Source organism: Solanum lycopersicum, chromosome 3 (assembly GCF_036512215.1).
Source record: "Solanum lycopersicum chromosome 3, SLM_r2.1".
Classification (NCBI taxonomy): Eukaryota; Viridiplantae; Streptophyta; class Magnoliopsida; order Solanales; family Solanaceae; genus Solanum; species Solanum lycopersicum.
In genome coordinates this window covers 27,592,991-27,606,947 of record NC_090802.1, presented here as the reverse complement: position 1 = coordinate 27,606,947, position 13,957 = coordinate 27,592,991, and positions in this window count along the sequence as shown.

Genomic DNA, 13,957 nt, shown 5'->3' with positions numbered 1-13,957 from the left:
TAACATTGTATAACGTAACAAAAAAACAATATAATATTTTTAATTATTATATTCATTAAAACATTACGATAACAATATGGTGCATTAGAAGGAGATAATTTGTAACAAGCCATCCAAACATAGTGTTGAAAGATTTTAAGAAACTAAAGAATGGGGGAAGTTAAATTGTTGTCACGAGAACAATGACGATTAAGTTCACATTAGAAAACTTTCACCAATATATTATTAAATAAATCATATGATTTAATGGTATGTATAATATGCGACTCTTATTTTTTGAAAATATTTTAAATCAAAATATGCTTAAAATAAATATAATCGGTAAAATTTCATATAATTGGATCAAGCTTGTTTGGATTGAAGGCATAATAATTATTATTTTATGTAAATTGATTATTTAAAGGTAAGTAGGTCAAAATAATACCAAAATTATCTTATTTACACAGTGAACGTTGATGTATCGTGGTTTAACTAGTATTTTCATGTTTTTTTTTAAGATTGGTGTGTGTCTAGAGCTATTTTGTAGAAATTTTAGTATCTTTTGTCTTTGTTTTGCAGGATAGTTGTCCAAAACGAAAATACAGAAAGTTGTGAAGAATCAATGCAGAAGTGACTCACGAAGCCATCGACGGCCCGTCGTCCCATCGACGGACCGTAGGTGCTGACCGTCCATTGAAGTTTCAAGCATCTAGAAGCAACTCGGGGAATTCTGACTAAGTGTGGGGCTACGGAAGGATTGACGGTCCGTCGATTGATCGACGGACCGTCTTGGAAAAACGTCGACATGATCAGAGAATTTCCAGTACCCGAAGTTGAAGAAAAGCTAAGTATGAAACGACGAGAAGCATCGACAGACCGTAGATGAATCGACGGACTGTGTTGTTGGTCCATTGATTGGATTAGAGAAGATGCAAAGTGGAGGCTGAAAAAAGATGCTAAGTGTGAACCGACGGAGGCAGTCGACGGTCCGTCGTTTCATCGACGGACCATCTGTGGGGGTCGCCGATTGGAGTTGCATTTTGGACAAAATTTCCTTATTTGAACTCCTATTTAATTTAGGACTCTTTTTTATTATAAATAGGGAGAAAAACTTCGTTTTGGGGGTTGGATTCTTTTACTAACTTCATACTTTTGTTCTTCGAGATTTGTTTTTGCAATTAATTGATTTCGGATTTGGTTTTCAAGATAATTGTGTGATTTCATGTAGAATTTCTGGATTTTTTTCGAATTTGTCAAAATAAGTTCATGATTTATTATTTATCAATTACGAATTGTGTTCTTCTAAGTATGGGTAACTAAATCTACAACTATGGTTGTGGGAACCATGGGAGATTAACAAAATAAACCTAGTTAAATAACAATTCAAAAATAGGTTATTGCATTCATCGATAATTCTTTCGTCTAGAAGTCTTTTAACGAGTGCATGCGTTAGAACCCGCCATATTGGTACTTGCAGGACCAAGGGGGGTAGTTAATAGAAAAAGAATTATCGACATAGATTTAGTGAATGTTATCTAATAGGCTAGTTTTGATTGGTGCAAAGTAGTAACTAAGCCAAACATCGAATATGAAGTAAAGGTAAGGGTTAGTAACTTAGACACATGTAGGCGGACCAAGGTACGGGTAAAATTCTCTAAATTCCGGACCAAGGATTTAGAGATACATAACTTATCACTTTGCATTCAAAACACTAGGAGGAATTGTTATAGCTAAAATTATGGTGTTATGAACCTATGGGGAACATTTACACCCTAGTTTCTCTCACAACTTAATAAGCACCAATAATTCATTTTTGCTACTTGTTTTATTTTACTACATTGCAACACTTTTGTTTCACAAAATCCCCCTTTTAATTACTAGTTTTCGGAAAGGACTTGACTACATGGAGGTAATCGTACATTAAAGTTAAGTCTAAATCATTTTCCTCGTAGGATCGACCCCAACCTAATTGTTGGGTTCTTTACTTGATACAACCGCTTATATTTCTTTAGGGAAGTGTAATTTGAGCGTATCAAATTTTGGCGCCGCTGCCAGGAAAAGTGGCTTTAGATTAACTTTAATATTAATTACTAATTTTAGTCAACAATTTCCTAATTTTACTTTTTTTTCTTTTGTTTTTTTTGTCTCAAGTCTAGCTCTAGTGTATGCCAAGTACACGGAGCCGAGGAGAACCGACCATACCATTCTATCCTGAACTTAACCCGACACTCCACATAATGAATGATCAACAAAATTTGGCTAATCTAGGTGATGGGATGAACCGTCAACTTCCTCCGCTGGTTGATGCTCACAACCAAGTGATTATGGAGAACCCTAGTGATGGTGCTTTGAGGAGGCAACCTCCCGTCCCACGCCCTCAAGAGTTCTATATGGTCAACATTAACATCACTGACTCTGACTGGCCTTCCTACCTCCTCTACCATAGGGTCACACATTCGTGGTAACTAGTATCTTGATGTAGATGCTCACCGCCAGAGGTTTGTTTTCGGGGCTACCATCTGAGTATCCACACTGATATATCGTGGTTTCACGGTATTATTAATACTTTTTCCTTAAGTTTAGTGTGTCCAAAAGCCTTTTGTGCTAATATTTATATAAGTTTCTTTTTATTTTGTAGGAAATCTGTCCAAAGCTTAATGTGGAGATTTTGAGCAAAAAAATGCAGAAGAGACCATCTACGGAGCTTATGACAGTCTGTCGTGCTTGTCACGGTCAGTAGGTGGCAGCGTAGTGCAGCTGCTAAAGGAAGATGGGGAAGTCTGACCAAGTGTGGGGTTACGAAGCTTGTGATGGTCCGTCGTGTCTATGACGGTCCGTCCTGCAGGTTCTTCATGAAGTTCAGAGAAGTGATCCTAGTACCCATATTCCAAGAGTTGAAGTGTTTCGAAACGAAGGCCCTCGATGGACCGTTGTGCCTATGCGGTCCGTCATACCTGCCGTCGAGGGTAATGACGAAGAGCAGCAGAAGAAATTACATAAGTATGGGACGACGGAGTCCATGACGGTCCGTCGTGACCATGACGATCTGTCGCGAGGTCCGTCGACCCAGCCGCGTTTTGGCAGATTTCTAGCAAATAGAGTCCTTGTTTAATTAGGTTTTTTTATTTGTTATAAATAGTTCGAAAAACCTCATTTTTTGAGGTTAGACTCTTAGACTGTTAGACTCTGGATTGTTAGACATCATATTATAAGACTTTGTGTATTAGTGTGAGATTCTTGATAATTATTAGACTTTTTGTGAGATTATCGATTACTTTGAGATTCTTGCAAGTGATTTTTGGTGATTAATCAAGCAAACTTTTGGATTTTACTCTTTCTCATTGAAGTAAGTACATGAATTCTTATTTAGTATATTTGAATATTGTGATTATGACTATGGGTAACTAAACTCCATAAATAGGGTTGTGGGAACCATAGGCAAATAATGAGATAAAACCTAACTAAAATAACAATTCTAGAATAGTGTCTTGCATGTATTAATTAATCTTTCGCTTAGAAGTCTTTTTAACGGATGACCAACATTAGAACTCGCCTTAATGCTACTTGTCGGACCAAGGAGGTAGATAATAGGAAAAGAATTATTAACATAGATTTAGTGTATACTATCTAATAGGCTAGTATTGATTGGTACGAGGTAATAACTTAGTCAAATATCGAATACGATGCTTAATATGAGGTAAAGATAAGGGTTAGGAAAGCAACACACGTAGCCGGACCAAGGTGCGGAGTGAGATTTTCTAGATGCCGGACCAAGGATTTAGATATACATAACTTATCACTTTGCATGCAAGATACTAGGAAAGAATTGTTATAGTAAGAATTATCAAGTTATGAAGCTGTGGGGAACACATAAACCCTAGTTACTTTGATTAATTGATTAAAACCCAACATTCAAAGATGTTAAGTGTCTCTTTCAATTGCGTTAGTTATTTTCATTCATTTAGAATTAGAAACCCCCCTGTTATTGTTTTTTTACTTTCCAAGGAAGTCATTGACCAAACAATAGTAATAACAGGTTGAAGTTAAGTCTAGACTATTTTCCTCGTGGGAATAATCCCAACCTCACTGGTTGGGTTATTTACTTGACACGACCGCTTTACTTCTTATTTGAGAAGTAAGTTTGAGCGTTTCACACACGCTCACATTGCTAAACTGAGGTCGGTGTGTAAGATTTGTGTAGGGAGGCCAGACTTGGACATGGATGTCATCAGATTAAGGGTGTTCCCTTTCTCATTGACGGGAGAAGCCGCAATATGGTTCACTGAGTTGTCCTATAATTCGATCTATACTTGGGACCATTTGAGAGATGTTTTCCTAGCACGACTCTACCTAGTGTCTAAAAAGTTCAACCACAAAGATAGAGTGAAAAACTTTTTGGCATTGCCCAGAGAGTCTATGAGTAGTTCTTGGGGATAGATTCACCTCATTCTAAAGAATTGTCCCAAACCACCGCATTGATGATGAATTATTGAAAGAGTACTTCTATCGAGGGCAAGATGATAATAATAAGGCAGCGCTTGATACTATTGTGGGTGGTTCTTATGGTGAGTGCACATATGTAGAGATCGCGGAGATATTAGAGAAAATCTCTTGCAACAATAAGGCTTGGAGCACTAGGAAGTCGGACACTGGGAGAAACACCTTTGCAGTGCAAGCAACACACAACCCGTCCGTAGATGAGATTCTTGAAGAGATGGCTCAATTGAGAACTGAGCTTGGGTTGATATTGAAACATGTCACTGGGGTGTAGAGAAAGTAAATGCGGTATATTATTTGACTAAACCACCACCACCAGTTTATGACTATTACTATGAAGAGGATCCTTATGCAGTGAATGAGCAGACGGGGGGTTTTGATCGAACGCTCAAGGATCCAATCAAGAGAATTGGGGCCAAGGTCAAGAAAATCAAGGTTGGAACTATGGGAATTACAACAGAGAGGGCCATTATGTTCGAGACGGGAACTACAACTGCGACAACAACTTCAATCGGGGTAACTATGGTAATAGAAACAATCGTGGGCCCTATATTCCACCTCAAAATTGGGAAGTTGCTCCTAGGTATGGTGGAGGTAGTATGCCGCAAATTGAAGATATGTTGCAAAAGACGAGGAGGAGGTTTGATGCTGGTGATTAGTATGCCAAAGAGTTGAGAAGTGATTTGACTAATATTGGGCAAAAGGTGGATGCACATGCAATCTCAATCAAGCATCTTGAGTTGCAAATGACCCAATTGTCTACTAATGTAAACCGAATCAACCGAGTACTCTTCCTAGCAATACCGTCCAAAATCCAAAAAATGATGGACATTGCATGACAGTCACTACTCGAGGGGGTAAGCAAACCATTGATCCACCTATGCCATCTGGCGTGGAAGATACGATTAGAAAGATGATGAGGTAGTGGAAGTTAGTGGTGAGTTGGTAGACAAAGCAGTGAAAGAACTAGAGATACGCCAAAAGGTGATCCCCAGATCCCCATTCCTAAACCACCACAACCATTCCCACAAATATTGGTGAAAAAGCTTGAGGGTGGTAAATACCGGTTGCATTTCTATGTTGAAACAACTTTCCATCAATGTCCCTTTGATGGAAGCTCTTGAACAAATGCCTAGGTATGCTAAGTTTATGAAAGACATGGTTACAAAAAAGAGATCGGTAAGTTTTGAGGATGATGACAGAATGCAACATTGTAGTGCTATTGCTACAAGTTTACTTGTGCAAAAGAAAGAAGATCCGGGAGCTTCACTATTCCATGCACCATCAGTTTGTTACTCTTTGCTAAATCACTATATGATCTAGGTGCAAGCATAAATCTTATGCCCCTCTCTATTTACAAGAAATTGGGTTTGGGTGACCCAACGCCCACTTCGATGCGGTTACTGATGAATGATCCAACGGTGAAGAGGCCTATTGGGATACTCCACGATGTGTTAGTGAAGGTGGAGTCATTTATATTTTTGGCCGATTTTGTGATTCTTGACTGTGAGGTGGATTTTGAGGTGCCTATTATTCTTTGGAGGCCATTCCTTGCTACCAATCGCGCCTTGGTTGACAAGGAAAAAAGGCAGATGAAGTTTCAATTAAACAATGAAGAAGCAACTTTCAACATTTTTAGGTCTATGAAGTAGAATAGTGAGCTCTAAACAGTATTTGTTATATCCTACATGGTTGAGAGTACGTTTGAGGTACAAATTGAAGATCACCTTGTTGTTAAGGCACTAGCAGTAGTGACTATGAATTTTGAGAGTGATGGTATTGAAGAGTATGAGTCGTTGGCTGTAGAACTTGATCGAGGTGAATTTTGGTTCAAACCAAAGAAATTGGAGTTAGATATGAAGCATTGCGAGTCTCCACCTACGAAACCATCTATTGAGGAGGACCTAAAATTAAAGCTTAAGGCTCTACCACCTCATATGAGGTATGTGTTCTTGTGAAGAGATGATATTTTGCCGGTAATCATTGCATCAGATTTGAATGTGGAACAAGTAAAGTGTCTGGTAAAAGTGTTAAAGAGGTTCAACGGAGCTACAGGTTGGAATATTGCGGACATTATTGGGATCCCACCCGGGATTTGTTCACACAAAATGCAATGCATGCCCAATCACAAGCCAAGTATTGAGCACCAAAGACATTTGAATCCACCTATGCAAGAGGTAGTTAAGAAGGATATTATTAAATGGTTGGACATCGGAGTCATATATCCTATCGCATATAGTAGGTAGGTATTCCCTATTCAGTGTGTGCCCAAAAAGAGGAGAATGACAGTAGTCCCTAATGAGAAGAATGAGCTTGTTCCAATGAGCTTGTATGGATTTCTAGAAGTTGAATGCATCGACTGAGAAAGACCATTTTTCTATGCCCTTCATGGGTCTGATTTTAGATAGGATCGTAGGAAAAGGATGGTAATGTTTTCTTGATGGTTATTCAGGTTACAATCAAATCTCTATTGCACCGGAGGATCAAGAGAAAACCACATTTACTTGCCTTTATGGGACATTTGTATAACACTTTCAAAATCCAAGAGGAGTCTTAGAGTGTAACATAGGTTCATGAGGTCTAAGAACTATTTTAAGACCTATTTTAATGAATATAGTTCATTTAGAAAGTTAAAGAACCAAAATGTCCAAGAATGTCCATGACGTTCGGGAACTAGTTCTAAGGGGTATAGTGTGCCTTAGCGTATTTGACTAGCTTTTAGGAGTCAAAAACCTATGAAATTAGGTGGAAGGGTGTATAACATGTCTTTAATGTTATTCGTGGTCTAAACGTCCGGGTATGACTCCCCAAGTACCAACCAAGTGCCCTTGAGGAGGACCCTTGCAGGTTGATGTCAACACTGCCTAGGTAGTGTGCATCGACGAGATGCAGGCAACGGTCTGTGTATGGATCGACCGGGTGTCATTGCCAATCGTTGATCCATAGTTAGAAAAATGGAGGAAGCCTACGCCTACACCAGTATCTGACTAAGACGACGGTTGTGCAGAACGGAGAAAGGACCAACCTCGACTCACAGATGGCTCATCGACGGGGTTCCTTCTTTGAGGATCCATTTTTCTGCACTATTTAAGTTAAGTCCAATTAAAATAATTAAGGGGTTTAGGGGTTATTTAGGTATTAAAGGAAGATTAATTAACTAATTTAACCCTCCATATAAAGACCCCAACCTTCATTAATCTAAACACAAATCACAAAATGAACTCTTTTCTTTCTGTCTTCTTTCTCTCTCTATTTGGAAGCCACCATTGAAGACAAGCGAGGGGGAGGTTTTGTGGACCGGAAAGGAATGAATTCACCATCAGATCTTCATCAAACATTAAGGTATGAGATCTGATTCACCTTTGAGACTCTTTCCTCAAATGGATCCTTCAAAATGGATTTCAAAAGTTGAGTTTTCATGTGGGTTTCATCCAATTAAGAAATTGATGTTGTGAAATGAGTTGTTTATGTTTTCTTTAGGGTATAATGGATAGATTAACATGTTATTTCACTTGATTATAGTAATTTGTGATGATTTGACCTAAATTGAAGAGCATGATCCTTAATCCTTAACCCTTGGTTGATCGTGATGTAAATTGGGTTGTGATTGATTCAATTGTCTTGATTATGGGTTAAATCACTATTAGATAATGTGTTACACCAATCATTAACAAATTAGAATGAATTGTTTTCTTTCATACTAATCTTGAGAAATGATCTAGGTTATGAAAATTGACCTAAGTAATCTTGTTTTAAGCATTGATTTGGTATGGTGTAGTGACTCTTCTAGTATTTTTATGATGTTGATTATTGAATTGTGATGTTAAACATCTAAATTGGATTGAATTGAGGTTTTGTGGTAAGGCCTAAATTATAAATCATGAAGGAGACTTGGTAAGCCTTGGAATCTCTATTTTTACTTCCAATTGTGCTTAATTGTGGTCTAGTCATGATGTTATATTGGAGTATGCCTTATATTAGGATGATAGGGAGGTATGATGTTGAATTGAAAGGTCTTGATTTATATTAGGATGATAGGGTGGTATGATGTTGAATTGAAATGTCTTGATTATGGATGTGAAGTTGATTAAGATGTAAATGCTATAAGGATGGTGATGTATACCAATGTGCCTTATTATGAATTGATATTTAATATGTTAGCCTCACTTATATGAACTGTGATGAAAGGATTTATGCTCATACAATTCTTATTGAGCTATTGATGATGATGATTATACAAGGGGTATACCCTATGACCTAACTTAAGCTATGATTGATAATTGAAGGATTAAAGACATTTAAAAAAAAACTCTAGCTTAGGATCTAGTGAACTAGATTGAGGAGTGTCCCTTCTCACATAGGGAAGATAGGAGCATTACATTACTCTTGATATTGGAGAGTACAATGCATCGAGGGAGTCTACCTAAGCATTGCAATAGTTAGCCTTGAGGGAGTCTACGAGGATGTTCTTATCTATGTTTATATTATGATGATATATGATATGTACATGATGAACTTGCACATTGTTGATACTATATGTTGGTTAGTTCACTTATCAACATGTATTGGGTTGAATTGTTAAAATAAGATGAAATGTATATCTAAATGTTATATTATGTGAAGTTGGACATTGGTTATGGTTTCTTTTTGAGGCTGCTTTATTGAATAAGGTTATGGGCTTTGCTTGGTCATTGCACTTGTTCACTTGGTAAGGATTCATGAGTAGTTGTCTTGTTTATTATAATATGGTTAACTCTTTTTCATGCTTGTGATGTTATTCCTTGTTTATTGGATTGTAGTAAATCGTGGGTTCAAGTATGTTGGGGTACATATTACTTGTTTGAGTTAGTAAGCATGTTTGGTTGATTGGTATGACTTGCTTGATTTTGCATTAGACTTTTAAAAGGGTATAATGGCATGTTTTGACTAAATGTCCCTTTTTAGCATATTTTGCTCTTATATGTGCATATGTTCTCATACTTATTACATGTAGAGTACTAACCCCATTTTCTTCCTTTTTCCCAAACATTTTATATTCCGGTCGTTGAAGGCTCATTCGAGACGACTTGAAGAAGCTTGTATATTCTCTGTCATCCAAGTGGGTAGGTCCTCACTTTTTGAGGGCGATGCCAATATATTGCCTATGAATTTCCTTTGTTTTTCTAAGACTTTTATGTTCATTCCACTTTTATTGTGTACGACTTATATAAGCCTATATGTAGCTTCTTTACATTTGACATAGGGATATGCCCAAATTGTGATGATCGTTTAGATGGTAAGAGATGAGACAATCTTTGAGACTATTTGCTATTTTAAATATATGTATGTGCAATAAATGTAGAAGACTATGTAATGTTTCTATATGAAGGGTCTATGTATACTCGATACGACTATATTATGATGTATGTAGAGGTCTATGTAAACCTCCAAGTAGGTGTAATGAAAAGTTTTCAATTTTTCGGCATTTTCAACCTATGAATGTAATGACATAAGACTAAGGGGATAGTCTTAGTCCTCAAAGTGGATGACGAAGCTTGTTACATCTAAGGGGTAAACCCGGATGCGACAATTCGCATTCAAGAGGATGCCTTTTGGGTTGTGTAATGCACCTGCTACTTTTCAGAGATGTATGATGTCGATATTATCTGATATGGTGGAGGACACTGTTGAGGTGTTTATGGATGACTTTTCAGTTGTTGACGATTCTTTTGATCGTTGTTTAGTCACTTGGCCGAGGTTCTCAAAAGATGTGAAGATTGCAACCTTGTGCTAAATTAGGAAAAATGTCACTTCATGGTGAGAGAGGGTATTGAATTGGGCCATCGCATCTCAGAGAAGGGGATAGAGGTTGATCAAGCCAAAGTTGAGGTTATAGAGAGACTCCCTCCAACCACCTCTATAAAAGGTGTGAGAAGTTTTCTTGGGCATGCGGGCTTGTAGTTGAGGTTTATTAAGGATTTCTAAAAAATTGCACATCCTTTGTGCAATTTACTTGAGAAGGAATGTAACTTCTATTTTGATGAATCCTGTCTAAAGGAATTTGGAGAGTTGTTGGAGAAGTTGGTGTCAGCGCCCATAATTATTTCTCCAAATTGGAGTAATCCATTTGAGGTGATATGTGATCCTAGTCTCTTGGTGTGTATTGGGACAAAGAAGGGATAAACTCCTTCTCCCCATCTATTACGCAAGTAAGGCTCTAAATGAAGCACAAAATAACTACACTATGGCTGAACAAGAGCTCTTTGCGGTGATATTTGCTTTCCAAAAATTTCGCTCTTATTTGCTTGGCACAAGAGCCATAGTGCATACTGACCACTCCACTTTGAGGTATTTGACGACTAAGAAGTATGCAAAACCAAGGTTGATTAGATGGGTGCTACTATTGGAAGAGTTTGATTTTGAGGTGAAAGATAGAAAAGGAACCGAAAATCAAGTTGCCGATCACTTGTCCAAATTAGAGCATGAAGCTATGCGAGAGTTGGATGAAAAGGATGAAATTGATGATATGTGCCTTGATGATCATGAATTGGCTGCTTCTCATGAATTTATTCCATGGTTTTCCGATTTTGTGAATTATGTGGCTAGTGATATAGTCCCATCACACTTTTCCTTCCTTCAGAGGAAAAAGTTCATGCAATGATGTGAAAAAGTTGTTTTGGGATGAGCCTTATTTATATCGGAGTTGTGCTGATGGGCTTATTTGCTGATGTGTGTCGGAAAATATAGATGCTAAGTGTCTTGGAGGCATTCAATTCCTCGCCTGTGGGTGGGCATCATAGTGGTATCCGGACTTCCCATAAGCTTTTGTTGTGTGGGTACTATTGGCCAACCATCCACCAATATGCTCATGAGTTCGCCAAGGCATGTGATAGGTGCCAAAGAGATGGAGGCATTTCGAAGAGGCAAGAACTCCCTTTAAATCCCATTCTAGTGATCGAGTTGTTTGATATATGGGGCATTGATTTTATGGGACCGTTTGTGAGTTCTCATGGGATGAAATATATTCTTGTGGCGGTGGATTATGTGTCAAAATGGGTGGAAGCCATAGCACTTGCCAACAATGAAGGGAAGAGTGTTACCCTGTTCTTGAAAAAGAACATCTTCTCTAGATTTGGCACACCTAGGGCCATTATTAGTGATGGGGTATCCCACTTTTGCAACATGTTTTTCAAAGGTCTATTGGAGAAAAAAATAGGGTTTGACACAATGTAGCCACTCCGTATCATCCACAAGCTAGTGGGCAAGTTGAGGTGTCCAACAGAGAAATCAAGCATATCCTGTAAAAATGGTGAATGCTAATAGAACGGATTGGTCAAGGAGGCTTGATGATGCTCTTTGGGCTTACCAGACTGCATATAAGACCCCTATAGGTATGTCTCAATACAACTTGTATATGGGAAAGCTTGTCATTTGCCGGTGAAGTTAGATCACAAGGCCATGTGGGAGATGAAAAAATTGAAGATGGATTGTAATGAAGCAGTGGAACAGAGACTTAATGGGTTGAATGAACTTGATGAGTTTCACCTAAAGCATATGAGAGTTCAGACCTCTACAAAGAGAAGATGAAGAAGTATCATGACCAAAAGATTCGGAAGCGCGAATATGCGATTGGAGGCTTGGTGCTTCTGTATAAATTTAGGTCGCACTTATTTCCGGGCAAACTCAAGTCCAAATGGACTGCTCCATTCTTGATCACTGAAGTATTCCCACATGGAGCGGTTGAGTTTGAGAACCAAGAGGGTGCAAGGTTCACGGTAAATAGGCAAAGAATCAAGATCAACCTAGGGCATGCGGAGAGTGCCCATGAAGTGGTTGAGGCATATCACCTTGATGAAGTTTGAGTAATCAAGGATATTGCGTCGTGCCATGATGTTAAATCAAGCTCTTCTTAGGATGCAACCCAATGTGTATCCTTTAGCCAACACTAGCTTTTTCTTTTCTTTGTAGGAATATTTGCATTCTTTTGTTTCGTTTTGTTCTAATCAATTTCATGTGTTGATTTTCGTTTAACTTTTTAGTATATTGGCTAGAGAGTAGTTAGGGTCTGTGTCTAAAAAGTGTCTAGAAAACACAAAAAGAATGACTTAATGGGTTCTCAATGTGCAGGGACCGAACCACAAGAATTCTGCAGAAATTGGTCTGGTGCACAAATCTACGGACCAACCGACGGGCCGTCATTCCATCGACGGACCGTCGATGGTGTACGTAGATCCCAGGTATGTTTTAAAGTTTTGTCTAAGTTAGGTCACAATCCACGGACCAGTCGAAGGACCATCAACTCACTTACGGACCATTGACGGGGTACCATCAGTTCATAAAAACCAGTGACTGGACCCGACCGACTATATTAATAAACAACCATTCAGTTGCCCTCCCACACCTTTTCAAATTCCCTCTAAACTGGTTCCCTCCCCTTTTCCCCTCTTTCTACATTAACTCCCCCACTCACTTCACTCCATTCTCTTCCAAAACAATCAAATTCTCTAAAAATCCAAAAATCCCCGAAACCCAAGTCCCCAATTTCTACTCAAAACTTCATCCTTTCTCTGGTCGGTGTTAGTAGGCGGCACTAATACACTCAAATTTACTTCTCAAAAAGAAGTGTAAGCGGTCGTATCAAGTAAAGAACCCAACTATGAGGTTGGAGTCGATCCCACGAGGAAAATGATTTAAACTTGACTTTAACCTATTATTATTTCTATTTAGTCAAGTCCTTTCAAGAAACAAGTAACAAAAAAAGGGGTTTTAAGCAATAAATGTAATTATCTATTTCTAAGTAAATAAGTAACATGTTCAAAGATTTGATTTTATCAAGTAATGAGAGTAACTAGGGCTTAAGTGTTCCCCACAGGTTCATAACGCGATAATTCTAGCTATAACAATCCTTTCCTAGTATCTTACATGCAAAGTGGTAAGTTATGTAGCCTAATTCCTTGGTCTGGCAACTAGGGAATTTCACTCCGCACCTTCGTCCGGCTACATGTATATGATTTACTAAACCTTACCTTTACCTCATAGTAAGCACCAGAATCAGTGTTTGGCTTAGTTGTTACTTCTCACCAATCGACACTAGCCTATTAGATAGTATAAACTAAATCTACGTTGATAATTATTTTCTTATTATCTACCTCCTTGGTCCGGAAAGTAGCAATAAGGTGAGTTCTAATGCGTGCAGTTGTTAAAAAGAATTCTAAATGAAAGAATTATTAATACATGCAAGACACTATTCGAGAGTTGTTATTTTATCTAGGTTTTACCTTGTTATTTACCCATGGTTCCAAAACCCTAGTTATGGAGTTTAGTTACCCATTTTAATAATGACACAATTCAAATTAATTAGATAAGAATTCATGCACTTACTTTGATGAGATTGAAGAAACTCCAGAAAATTACTTGAATTATTCAAAAACTTGCAACAAAAGATTCTGGAAAATAAAGTAATTTTCACAAAATCCCAAAATTCAACACATAGAACAATACA